Below are 11,221 nucleotides of genomic sequence, written 5' to 3'. Positions count from 1 at the left end.
TCTGGGATTTGCTGCAATCAGCGCTGAACCACGGTAAAAAAAAAGCRTAGCCACGCCAAAGGGCCGATGGTATTTTCCACACCAAGGCAGCGACGCTTCCTAGGGATGTGGAGAATCCACTTCCCTCTGCCTCGAAGCCTGGACAAGGGATCAGAAGCAAAGCTTCAGACAGCTCTATTTGAGCTTCGCTSGAGCCATCAGGTCCCATAACCGAGTGCCGCTGCATTGCCCAGGAAAAACAGGCTCAGCCAGTGGCAGCGACCGTCCTTATTTCAGTCAGCGTTTCGGTCAGACCTGAGAACCTCAGATACACCTGTGGTGAGCGCTTCATCCCTCCCTCCGCGCTGCAGCTCCTCTCCTGGACACGTCACATGGAGAGGACATGTTCTTCCTTCCTCCTGCCCCACTGGGATGCTCCGTCCGCGCTGCCGGAGCCTGTGTTTTCTGCATGAGCTTCCCGCACTCAGCCCTTCCCGGGGAGCGCGCTGGCAGCTCTTACGCTTGCTGGTTTTTGCTCCCTTGCTGATCAGAGCTCTCAGCCACAAAGTGCAGAACTCATAAATTAGTTGGACGGCTCAAGGAAAACTCACATGACCCCAAATTCAGCCTGCAGCACTGCAAACCTTGACAGGTCCCAAAACAGGGAGGTCTGGAGGGGCCACACTTGTCAGGACACACACAGTGCTCTGTGCCAGCACGAGGATGGTGGCTCTCCCTTCGTGCTGTCCCACCAGTCCTCATCCGGGACACCACGCACACAGTATCACACACTTTTGGTGCCTGCKCAGCTCCAACCAGGTGCAGCTGTACAGAAAGAGGCTTGCAGGACCAGAGAGCGAAAGACCCAGAGACACAACCCAACCCATTCCTGGATCCCAGCGCTATCCTTTGCGCTGCACTGATTGCCGGGGCAGGGGATCCCTTGGGGACCTCCCCATGAACATCTCCCTTTGCAGCACGGATGTTCTCCGGGCTCCTGCCCTTGTGTTAGTGTCCCCGCAGTGTGACTGCAGGTGACTCACGCGGACGTTCCGGCTTTTTGCTGCTTCGGTGCTGAACAGTCTGCCTTGCAGATGGGAAGCTGGGAGGGGGGGAGTTGAGGCCAGCTCACACAAAGCTGTGAGAAATGCTATTTCCCTAGTTTTTTTTATTTCCCAAGGAAAATATGGAAGAGCGATATGATGGGTTTGGGCCTAGAGAAGAGATTAATCTTGCTTTTTCACCCTGATCTGGTCTAGGCAGTTCATTAATATCGTAATACCCCACGAACGTGGCTTTTGTGCAAATGACTTGTACTCACTTGAACTTTGTGTACAACTACCAGCCACGTGGCTGTTCACACRCCGTGGTTGTGTTTCAGATGATCAACCTTCTAGAACTGACCTAGGCCGATCTAGGCTGGTGCCATGCTCCAGGCTGCACCAGTACCTCCCATTGCCTTCCCTTCAGCTCACAYTGAGGGACGAACCCACCTAGACAGGCTAAAGGTATTCTGCTTTTATTCTCTAGAACTTCTACAAATACCCATGATTTTTCAATAAATGCATTTTAGTTTTATTTTTTAAGTTTTGATGATCAGCTGTATTTCTGCGGCATTTCTGTGTGCCAGATTTCTTGTTCAAGAGCAGATGTAAAAGAGGTGCCGCACTGCACTGTGTCAAGAAGGTTAAATTTGGGTTGTAATCCATTATTTGGGTCATGGGGAAGGAGCACGGAAAGAGGGCTGCGTTTTATTTCATATACTCCCTTCTCTGAACTTYGGAAGGGCGAGATACAAATAACACCCAGCAGCAAATAAATTAAACTTCCTTTTTCTTCTATCTTTCTTTCTTCACATCTGAATGAGATGTGCAAAGCCAGAAGCTCTCAAAGCCGTGTTTAAAGCCTAATCAAATGCAGGAAGSCAGTTCAAGGCAGTTCATCTTCAGACTGAGTGATTTTTTTCCATCTTTCTTCTAAAAACCCGATAATTCTGAGGACGAAATTAACTCAAGGACAAAGCACTGCCCACAGAGCAGTAGCAACGGTGCATACCTATGAATAATAGCAAGTTCTGTGGTTTGCAGAGCTCCTACCAYACCCGTGGTTAATGAGTAATTGGTAGAAATCCACGGCATGGGGCTGTGTGCTCTCCAAGTGGAGCAGGGAACAGAGTAGCTCAAGGCTTGGCCACCTCRTGCAGCTGGTTACGGGATGGAGTTAAGGGGAAGGCTGGCAGTGCTGCAGCAATAAAGCTATGGATGTGTCTGGATGAGCGCGGAGGAGTGGGATGGATCCCTGCTGTATCATCCTGATGGTGGGAGTTGTGTCCTTTCGGCTCGCTGTTACTCATGGTCTGGAGGTGTAGAGCAGCAGCTGTGGTTAGCAGCCAAGGTGCAGCACGAAAACAAGGGGAGAAAGTCCTCTAGACCCATCTCTGCAAGTGCTCTGYGGTTGTCCCCTAGCCAGGCTGTAAGGAGGGGACAACGGTGACGTCGGAGCGTGTGTTGAGCTCCGGCTGTTTGTTCTGGGTCTGGTCAGGGCTGGCTGAGCGGCTGTGGCCGCCACGCGGGCCCCACTTGATGGGCGCTGTCAGGTCCCACCGTGAAAACACAATGTATGGGTGTAGTTGTATCGGCCACCAGGTCACGGGGCAAGATGCTGCCTTCTGCCTCTCGCCTGAGCAAAGGAGGAACTTGCCCTGCTGACACCAGAAATGCTGCACGTGCTCCAAGCAYGTGGGCTTGTGGTGCACCGGACACACAGGCATGGACAAGCACTTCTGTTTAATCTTCCAACACGTGATGAAGCTGCTGGTTGCCTCGTCTTCCTTCCCATTCCCCTAAACACCCCCATTTCCTGCATCTCTGGTGAAGCGACTGTCATGCTCTCGGGAAGGTTTTCCAGGCCCTGTGTCCAACACCTCCCCTCTGCTGCCCCGTGCTCTCCCAGGACATGGCTCATGGGTGCCACTCTCTCTCTCATAACTGCTTTCTCCCTCTCTCCCTGAGCTATGGAGATGTGGGGAGAGATGCTCATCCACTGTAGCTCACCTGGCCTTTAAACACATCATGCCTCGGTCAGCCTCGCCACTGGAATATGGGATGTTTCCCTGGCACTGGTCCATAAAATGGCAACATTGCAGGGACTCTGACGGATGTAACTCAAGGCCCCTAATTCCTCAAACATCCCCAAACCCTTGGATTTTTCCACAGTGCATCTTCTGCTCTTCAGTTTATCACGAGTCACCATGGAACCAGTGGTCCAGGCTTGTCCTCATGCCACCCGGAGACCCTCCATCGATGTGCCAGCATTGGCAGCCAGGTGCTAGGAAGCTACAGGGGAAAACGAGCTGGCTGAGACAACAGGAAACCTGCAGGGAGAAGAGATTTCCATCCCAGAGGACACAGCACAAGCAGCACAATCGTAAAGGGCTTTAAAAAGGGAGAAAAAAATTATAATTTAAAAGGCTGGAAGAGCCTGGTGGTGCCTGGGCTCCCACATGGCAGAGAAGAGGCCATCTGGAACGCCGGTTTTGGAGCTCCCCGATGTGATCAGTTAATTTTAGGAGCAAAACACGCCGCAGGGAGGACAGCCAAGGTCAGAGCGCGCGGGGCCTGGGGGACCGTCGCTGCTGAGTGTGAGACGGCAAGAAGGGCAGCTCCTGTCAGGCGCCGCGCTGCCCTGCTGCAGCGGTTGGTGCCGGGGCTGCCCAGGGTGACCAGGTCCCTGGGGTCTCACCCTGCCTGCAGACCATCCTTTGCATCCCTGGCGGGAAGGAGCACGGGGAAATCTGGATGGAGACAAGGGGGAGGGAGGTGGGGAAGCCCCCACAGCTACACAGAGCAGCCCTGGGAAGGCCGGGAGGACTCAGCCATGGCAGCTCTTACCCCCAGCCCTCCCACAGCAGGAGGACAAGGGGCCTTGTTTGGAAGGATCTGCTCAGGGATGTGGCTTCGGATGCAGACTGCCCCACCTGCCCAGGAGGTGATGGATGGGAAGCAAAGGCAGTGGTGAGGAATGAGCAGTGCTCGGGGGACTTAYTTGCTCTGCTGCCAGGGACGAAGGAGGACAGGTCCCAGCCCATGTGGCCACGGCACTTTCATGTGCCCCCTCTCGCTGTACCAGTGGTGGGACCAGGGGAACCACTGCTGTAGGGTGCCAGGGGAGTTGGCACAGGGCCTGGGCAATAGCCCGGGTTAGCCGAGGCAAACTTTGCAGTGAAGACAGAAATACTGATTGGTCTGAGACCTTGAGGCTGCTTGTTAAGGCTTCAGAAATATCTGCGTGGCAAAACACGCTGTCTAGAGCAGGCCTGCCTTGCAAGCAGAGCCCCGTCACATGCCTGTCCCAYGCTCTGCAGACCAGGGCAGCGCCCTGGGCACTTCTGAGCCACTAATAGGAAAAGCCCCGTGTGTAATCGTGGCTTAGTCAGGTCAACTGGAAAGGAAGCGCGCTGGCTGCTGCGTGCTGCTTGTCAGCATGCGGCAGGAGGACGGGGACCGGGGCAGCCGTCRCTCCTGGCCGTGCTCCAAGGGTGGGAACCAGCCCTGCAGCCTCTGTAACGGCCCCCGCAGTGCTTAGGATAACAAGGCTGGCTTAATAGTGATAAGTAGGGAATGGCACAAGCTGCCCCATGGCCTCTCTCGTGSATGGGGGGCATGGCAGGAGCTGGAGATGCAATAACTTCCTCCTCTGGGAGTGTAAAGTACGTAGTGGGAGCGGRCTGGCACTCAGCTCCTGGCCATCTGCTTGCCGTGTAACCCCAAACGTATCGGGTCTCCAGCCTATGGCTCAATTCCTCTTCCTAACCATTGAGTGAGTGCTGGAAACTACAGCAGAGAAGTGGAGGAACGTCGCTGTTTAAAAAGCAGGGCAAGGTCTCAAASCCTGCTGAGCAGAGGACACTCCCCATCAACAAACAGTGTCTGGCTCCATCTTAAAAACAGAAGATTGAATCCATCTGAACTAATGGAAAATGCCCTGCTCAGATTCTGCTCCCTGAGGTGCACGTTCCATCAGTCACTACCTGCTCCTGCTCTGAGAATCCAGTGGCCCTTTCCATGGGTGAGAGGAAGCAGCAGCCTTTGGGAAGCCTTGTGCTGCCCCTGCTCTCCTTAGAGAAACCAGGGCTTTCCCTGTACAGGGCACTTCCATCGGTTGCAGTCCAAAGTGAGCAAGGTCAACGCTGAATGCTGTTCATTGCTTTCGTATCCTGCCAGCAGGTTTGCAGTGCTTTGCACTGAGGGAGAGGTGTTTTAAAGCACCCGCTTTGCGGGTGCATTGCAGATCACACCGCAATGTCCTAYGATCGCAGGCAGAGACACAGTTTACATCAAGTTTCTAGCTGATCTAGGTCTAGGTGACCTGCGTCACCTATAGGTAGGAGGGTGTCTAGATCTCTGATCATGCCGCTCAATAAAGATATTTCCTCTGCCATCCAGYTGAGGGATTTTGCTGGGCCCTGCCTGTGCCCTTAAGGAGTACATGCCCTGCACTCTCTTCTTGCATCAGTGTTGACTTAATGCCAGCCTGGTGTCTTTGGGCTTAACTCTGCCCTGTTTTGTCCTTCATGTTGCTGTGGACACCCATGCAAACTCAACCCATGCCAAGCCAGGACTCCCCACACGCTCCTGCCAAGAGGCTGCTGATCTGTCTGCACCACACAGGCCTCAGAGCCATCACGTTATCTCTAAGGAACAAAACTGATWATTATAATTCTGCTAAGAGTGTTTGTTTCCATCTATAGTATTGGCATTGCAGCCATCACAGTGTTCCCACATGGGAATAACACCCCTGTGATGGGTGTAATTACAGCCCCAGAGACACCTCAGCCTGGCCCCAAGTGTACTGGGTCCGAGTGCAGAGGAGGAGACCTAGTCATGCCCACTGGAGCTAATGGTCTTGGCTCAAAGGAGGTGAAAAGTTGGGTGTAAGAAGCAAGAAAGTGTTTGGATAAGCAGAAGGTGCCAAGAATCAAACCATGCCATCAGTGGTGTGACCATTACTTTGCAGCACAATTGAGCAGAAAAGGATGAAAAGAAGCAAAAATAATTATACTTAGGGTGTCAAAGTCAGTGCTTGAAGGAGAGCACTGCAATCCTGGAAGCTGCTCCGGGAGATACCATATCTCATGGGCCCAATATTCCCACTGAAAGAYTGCAAGGTGGTGGGAGCACCATGATGAACCCCTCTGCGTGTCCCATGTACAGACTCCCATCCTGTGGCTTTGCACATTGTGTCATAGAGTAATTAATTGCATTGACTTGGAAGAAACAGAAAAGGAGCCTCTCATGCAATAGACTTAATTTCTTTCCTGTTTCCAGTGTATTTTCCTTGGTCCCACTATGACTTGAACCAGCACTTCTCTGCTACCAGGAAAAATGTCATTAATCAGCCACTTCCTGATACTTTTCTGCAACCATATGAATGTGACAGTTTGAAATATAACCCCTGTGAATTAGAAAAAGCATTGGAGTGAGTCCATGAGAAACATGAGTTCAATAACCAGATCTGTAGYATACAACATCTGTGGAGATAAGATGATTTCTCCCTGGCTTTGATGTGATGGAAAGGGGTTGCTGAGTTCACTTGGAGAAAGTTCCCTTTCCATCTTCACGGAAGTTCCAACATGAAGCTTTTCTGAAGCAAAGCCCTGTGTGGGGGGAATGGAGCAGGTCCTCGGGGCTAYCAAAACCTCACTGAGCTCCCAGCCTCCTTGGGAAACGCGGATTCCCTTGGACAGAGAAGGCTGATCAAGGAGCCATGTCCACAAGGCGCTGGATGGGCAGGGCAGGAGAAGGGTTAAGGGAAGCAGGAGACCAGTTGCCCTCTCTGAGCAGGAAGGCTGTGATCAGAGCACGGATAGCGGTGGCCTCATCAAAGCCGCGGGGCGGTGGGACACAGAGCTGCTCCTTCCTGACACGAAACATCTGGCGCCGGCAGCGGCTGCAGTGGAGGCAGAGGGAGGGCGGCTTCCCCTCCTGGAAGGAATCCTGGAGGGGCCCCTTTCCACCCTGATACGGTGAGGGATGGGGAATAACCCTGCGCTTGCACGGGGAGCAGGGAACAGCCCCAGCTTGGAGCAAAGCAGCAGGGATAGAGCAGGCGCTGCGGCTGGTGGCCTTGGCGTGGTGAGAACTAGGTTGGTGGCAGAGGGTCCCCATCTGGGGGGGCAGCGAGGGGGCTCCCACGTGAGTGCCCGGGCCAGGTGGTGGCCAGTTGTCCTTCTCCTGGCTACCAGCCCTGGCTGCTTCGAGCTGGCAATGCCCTGCTTGCCCCAGCAGCYCTCACCTGGCACTGCAGTCCCCTTCCCGTGACACCGGCAATGCCAAAGCCTGTCCCTGCAGCCCTCTGCAGGCTGGCATTTCCCTACCACACAGGCATGGTCACAGGGGCCCAACCCTGGAGCTTGCTCAGTGCTTGGTCCTTCCAGAGGAGACRTCTTTTCCTCCAGTTCAGCCTGCAAATCCCTTCCTACCAGCCACCACTCGTCACCATGGTGCAAACCTCCCTGGGGCTGGTTGTCCACCTCCTCTGGAAGAGCTGCTCCTGCCAGAGGAATCCTGGAGGACCAGGGCTAGAAAAGGGTTAGCTGAGAAAGCAGAAGGCAGTCCTGATGTCTGCTCCGGCCTGTGATCTCTCATCCCCAGAGGCTCCCAGTGAGCATCATCCTCTTCCAGCACAAACAAGCCTGTGCATGAGCTGCTGCCGCATTCCCCAGGGATAAATCCCAGCCATACATGGGCTTTGAGAGCCAGGGCCTCCAGGGCTGCAGTTGCCACTGCAGGAACGCATGGCCCAGCACAGGGGAGAGCAGCTTTTGGGTCATACGGGGCAGCCGGCTCCGGGGGTGCCCACTCTGAGGCTGGAGCACATGGCAGGGCCAGGTGGCCGCTGACTCACCTCCCAGGACAGGGCGTCCAGGACGAGCCTGGAGCCTGCGCCCGCCTTGCCGAACGCCACCCACATCCCCAGGAGCAGCCAAGAGGGTGACTCAGCAAAGGCCGCTGCCAGCGCCCGCTGCTRCTGCTGCTGCTTCTCCACGGGAAAGCCGCTGTGGAGGGATGACGGGAGCAGCATCCCATCGTGCAGACTGTGCGCGAGAGCCATGCAGGGAGCCTGGGAGTAGCTCTGGGAGTAGCTGGGCTGGGATGCACAGCAGCRTCAGTTTGCTTTCGTATTTGATCTCTGCTTTACCTGTGACCTGCAGTGTTATTTTTTACCTGCAGGACTTGCTCCTGTGCTCAGTAGATCTTGTGTCCGCACAGATGTGCCCAGCTGTGCAGGAGGGCTGGACAACACAACCGCGTGCTGGCTGATGCCTGTCCCGTCTCTGCGGGGCAGGAGCTCCTCCTGTGTGTGTGTGTCCTGTTCGGGGCAGGCAGACACCTCTGCACCGGCAGGTGAGCACCAGCCACCGCAAGGGAGCTCAGGACAGCCCCTGGGCCTGCGCACCCACATCAGGGTGCAGGTTTGCCCCGCACCACCTGCATGGGGCAGCCCCGACCCCCAGGCTCCCCAGCAGCTTGGCACAGAGCAGGCAGAGCAGAACGGAGGCACTTGCTGCATCCCTGAGCTGGAGTCAAGATGACACAGCCCATGGTTCTGCCGAGGTGCTCCTTACAATGCTCCGAGGACATCAGGAGCTACAGCCACCAATGCAAGATGCGACATGAAATGAGGGGAAAAGAGCTTGGTGCTAGATGCACAGCTCCTCCACACAAACCTCATGAGATCCTCTGCCTTCAAGGCTCCCTGCCCTGGGGACCTCCTGACACAGGTCCCACTCAGCCCTAACAAATCTGGAGCCCTAGATATGCCCCAGATACAGCCCAGAAAGCAGAGCATCCCCACAGCACTCACCCTGCTCCATGATGCCCTTACCCAGGCGAGTGCGAAGGGGAGGAAGTGGAGAAAATTCCTAGTCAGTGTTAACCCCCACCCCCCCTTGTGGGATACCCAGCTCGATGGACCTTCAGTCGAAACCAGCACAACCTCAATTTCATGAGCTAATTCCTATTTTAAAAGCCTCTTTGGAATGGGGATGCAGAATACACTTGGCCTGGGTGCTGCCGGCCTGCAAGTCCCTGCTGAAACCAAAGGGAAATGTTTGTGCAAAACCTGAAGAATATTTATCAAGCTGATTTTGAGTTCAGTTCATTATCAATTACCTTTATTTGTCTTCCCCTGCTCCTGCCAATTYACCAGGGCAACGCCTTGGAAACTTGCCTCATTTGGAGGGAACAGGATGTAATTAGCCGGATAATCTGCTGGTTCTCTCGTGGAGCTCGGAGCGCCCAGTCTCGACACGGGCAGTGGCTGTGCAGGCTGGATCAGACCTGCTTTCTGGTGCTGTTTATGCATTTAATGTGACACAGGCAGGAAGGAAGATGCTGTCCTGCCCTCAGGCAATGACAAATCCACCTCCCAGATAACTCCTAGGATGGTAACCCGTGGGCTAAAAGCACCTGGGAGCTCTTGTTCCGGGCTTTGCTCTGGCAAAAGGATTCCCAAGGGGATGCGGATACCTATTTTTGACCAAGATAGGAATGATTTATTTCTCCAGCACAGCTTATCTCTATTTTCTCAGTTGTGTCCATCCTGGCTGCTTTATTGCAAGCTACTAGCTAAGGTCAAGCAATTTACTCAGAAGGTGCAACACAGCAAGGGCTCAGTCACAATTTACGGGAGGCAGATGGCACAAGAGATGCTTAACACTTTAACCAGCAAGGAAAATKGAGGGAAAAACCAATGCTCCAGAGTCCTTCAGGAGGCAGAGGAGAGCTGTCTTCTGATCAGTCCGTCAYGAACCTGCAGTTCAGCTGGTGGAAAGGATGTTGTGTTAACATACTGTATACAGCAAATATTCACTTACTCATCAAACCCAGCACTGCCACGGGGGTTGTGCCAGCTCCTTGCAGCACTAGGACAATTCCTTAGGTGTAGGTCTAGCAGCCCCCCCCACTCCAAGCCCTCCAGGTGTTTCCTCAGGGAGTCTCTCAGCCCATTTTCCAGGTAAGCATCCTATTCTAGAATCTGTCTGTTGAACTTTCTAGTTAAAAAGAAATCACTTTCACATGGAACCTGTTATTATCACCCCATATCTATTTACACTTCCCACCTTTCCCTAATACAACTAACACTGCCCCCGCCAAAGCCAACTGCTCTCCGATTGCCTCTGGTTTTCATGGTCTCGTGAACCTATGCTCTTCACACATTACACTGCCACACATTCCCTGCCACACCCCATCACCAGCTGAACATCTGAACAGTGGTAGGAAATTTCCAGGAACAGCCTGCTTGCATTCACAGGTGAGCTCCAAGATGAGACAGATGTGTCTTGTGTCTGAAACACCATCGTACTCATTGAGAATTACAAGAACTTGGATTTCMAAAAATTTTGTTGAGTAGAAGAGCAAGTGCTTTGTCTAAAAACTTGGAAAAGCCAAGGAGCAAAACTATACCTGCCTTTAGCAGTGCCTCAAACACATGCAAGCCACATCAAGAAAAGAGCTTGTTTCATCTAGTCTGACCTACATAACACAGCGTTGTCCAGTGACTCATGCATGAAGTCCAGGGACTGATGTTGACCTGGAAGAGTGGTTTCCAGTGATGGGCTCCAGCCTCAAGAGCTCTTCACAAGGGATTTACAAGAGACAACTGCAAAAAGCAACTTCACACTCAGGCAGCAACCTCTACCAGTGAATCACCAATGTGTGGGCAGCCTGGAGCCATCCACAATAAAAGAGGTGCAGACTGGCCTAGTAGAGCCTCTAGCAGGTTGGGAAGCCCCTTCCTGTGGTGGAGAAGGTATTGTGTACTACAGGAACCCTTCCCAACGAGACCCTTCAATGGGCAACCACCACATGACTGAGGGGCAACAGGTCTACCYATAAAGCAAGTCATTACCACGAGACAACAGGTCTACCCATAAAGCAAGTCATTTCCACGGGACAACAGGTCTACCCATAACCTCAAATTAGGGGCAGGTGAAACATCTACAACGCTATGATACTCCCGGGGCTCCCCATTAAGTCTGCGACAACGCGGCCCGACCACCCTTCAGCCACCCCCGCCCGCCTCGCGGGGATCTGGGACACTCCGACCCGTCCCGGGGACCGGGGCCGCCGCCCCGCCCCGCCCGCGCAGCGCCCACTGCGCATGCGCCGCCGCCCCGCCCGTCGTGCGCAGCTTCGCCGCCAGCTGTCGTGTCCCCCTCGAGCTGCCGTTGCTCCCTCCC

This window comes from Nothoprocta perdicaria, unplaced genomic scaffold (assembly GCF_003342845.1).
Source record: "Nothoprocta perdicaria isolate Ctin4 unplaced genomic scaffold, notPer1 scaffold_4, whole genome shotgun sequence".
NCBI lineage: Eukaryota > Metazoa > Chordata > Aves > Tinamiformes > Tinamidae > Nothoprocta > Nothoprocta perdicaria.
Note: the sequence above shows the minus strand (reverse complement) of the source record.